Source organism: Triticum urartu, chromosome 1A (genome assembly GCF_056163025.1).
Source record: "Triticum urartu cultivar PI428250 chromosome 1A, HENAU_Tu73, whole genome shotgun sequence".
In the NCBI taxonomy this organism is placed as follows: domain Eukaryota; kingdom Viridiplantae; phylum Streptophyta; class Magnoliopsida; order Poales; family Poaceae; genus Triticum; species Triticum urartu.
Genome location: NC_141873.1, coordinates 267,378,517 through 267,381,196, shown reverse-complemented (window position 1 = coordinate 267,381,196; position 2,680 = coordinate 267,378,517).

Sequence of the window (2,680 nt, the reverse complement as noted above, 5' to 3'; positions counted from 1 at the left end):
CCACCAGAGCCAACTGACCCGGATTATCAACCTGGGGAGGGTGATCCTCTCTGCTCCATATGATTGGCTATTCAAACCAGCGTAGATAACGGGGCACGGCCGGTTCAACAGAGTTGACTGCCCGCCTCTGAACCTTCCGGTCTCACTTGTCCAAGTTAGTGGTGAAGACATGGTACTGCCCACTATTCAACTGCTTTGGGTCGCTCTGGTAACCTGACTGTTGCTGCTGCTGGTTGTAACCACCCTGATTGTTCTGATTATTTTGATTGTTATGTCCGCCCGGATTACCATTAAATCCTGAACCGGAATTTCCTCCACCGTAACCCGGCCCGGATCCTGAGCCACCGCCGGAACCGTGATCATACCGGAAAGCATTAGAATTCTTGAACTCCTGCATAATAAAGCAATCCTTCCAAAGGTGGTTTGCTGGCACCTCTTTCATCCCATGCTTTGGACAGGGCTGGTTCAATAGATAATTTAAGTGGTCCGGGTTAGGGTTAGGCGCTCCACCGCGATTCGGCGGTTTACCCTTGCATCGCTGACCCTTGTCCTGCGCGTTGGTATTAGCCACGAAGTCCATGTTGCCATCCGCTTTACGCTTGCCTCCGCTACCGTTACCTGCCGAGTGATGCTGCTGACCTTTGGAGTTGCTGTTCTTCTTTCCCTTCCCTGTATTGTCATCATCAGACTCGGTATCCTTGGTACTATCAGAATCAGCATATTTTACCAAAGCAGCCATGAGGGTCCCCATGTCAGTGCAATGGCGCTTCATCCATCCTAACTTCAGCTTTAGGGGCCCAAACCGGCAATTGCCTTCTAGGGTTATAACCGCGGTGTCAGCGTTGATGCGGTCTGATGAATGCAGAACCTGCGAGACCCGGCGCACCCAATGAGTCGTCGATTCTCCTTCCTCCTAGACACAGGCAGCTAAGTCCACTATCGACATAGGCTGCTTACATGTATCCTTGAAGTTACTGATAAACCGGGCTCGTAATTGGGCCCATGAACTGATAGAATTGGCCGGTAAGCTTTTTAACCAAGTGCGGGCCGTTCCTTCAAGCATCATGGTGAAGTACTTCGCACATGCCGCATCATCCACATCAAGCATCTCCATGGCCATCTCATAGCTCTCCACCCATGTCTCTGGGGGTTGATCCGCCGTGTAATTTGGTACCTTGCGCGGGCCCTTGAAATCCTTGGGCAGGCGCACATTGTGTAAAGCGGGGACAAGGCAAGGCACCCCCAAAGAACTAGAAGTAACAGTAGGTTCAACCGAGATAGTTGGACGAACCGGCGTAAGCTGCCGAGCCTGATACTGTGCGGCTAACTCGGCCTCCCTGCGCGCTCGGGCCCGGCCCACCACTTCCTGAGCGTTATCAGCACCACCCGCCGTGTTGTTGCCGCGGGGTGCTCCACGTCGTTCATTACTTGACACTGCCGGTTCATCCATATGCCTGCTATAGCTCCGGCTTGGACGAGGGGTCGAGTGGATCTGGTCGCGGCTGTACGAGTATGCTTCCTGTTGGACCAAAGCTGTCCTAAGAAGCTCCTTGACCCGTCGCATCTCTACCGCCTGCGGCGAGTCACCTTCAATTGGAATGGCCTCCAGCCGTGCAGCAGCGGCAACGAGATTGTCCATTGGGTTGGAGTAGTGACCTGGAGGTGTTGAAACAGCCTGAGGTATAACAGTGTTTTGACGAGGCAGATTCATCAGACGGGGCTGAACCGGCGCACCGGTCCCAGGAGCTTCCGCCCGGTTTCCCTCCAGCGAATTACTGGTTCCTGCTCCTGGGGTGTTGAAAAGGTCTCTGGCCTCGAAAACCGAAGGAAAACGGGATCGGTACTTCCTCTTCATGACCTCATGCGACGCGTTCTGGTCCAACATGAGCCTGTAGGCTTGTGCGTCTAAAGCGGCCCACTCTGTGGTCATCCTGGCATTCTCAGCTGCCAGGTCCGCCTTGGCCTAGGTGATCTGTTCCTTCACCTTTGCAATCTCCGCGTTGTGGACTTCCTGATCCGCCGGGTTAGCTTCTGCCATAAGCACAACCAATGCATCAAATAGATCTGATAGAACCTGAGCCAGCGGGTGCAGAGCTTCCTGCCCCAGCAGCTGTTGCCGCTACTGAACCGGAGGTTATTGGCGCAGGGGTCGAAGAATGAAGCGCTGCTTGTGTGCCGGCCATGAATATTCCAACTCGGTTGGGTAGATCAGATTCATTAGGGTCCGGAATACTGTCGCCATTGGAACAGCCCCCAATCCGGCCATCTTGTAGCTGATATAGAGATTCGGTTTCTCCGGTTGATGACTCATCGCCGGAATAAACGACAGTCTCGCCGCGAGATTCCGATCCATCCTCATAACTTCCTCCATGGATGACTCCCACGAAGGCACGCTTCATGGCCGGTTTAACCCGGGCGGATCGCGCACACTGAGCCGTTTCGACGAGGTCGGTGCAGATGTCCGGCTCAGGGCCCGGTTCACCGATCTTGACGATGAAAACGTGTATGCCACCAAAGGGGACCCGGTATCCGTACTCAACTGAGCCGGCCTCGGGGCCCCAGCCTGCATCATCGATGTAGAGCTTGCCGCGACGACTCTTAGTCATCCGGCCCACAACGTAGCCCTCGAGTCCTTCAAAGCGGCCCTCCAAGAACTTGAAACCATCATGCGATAGCCCCA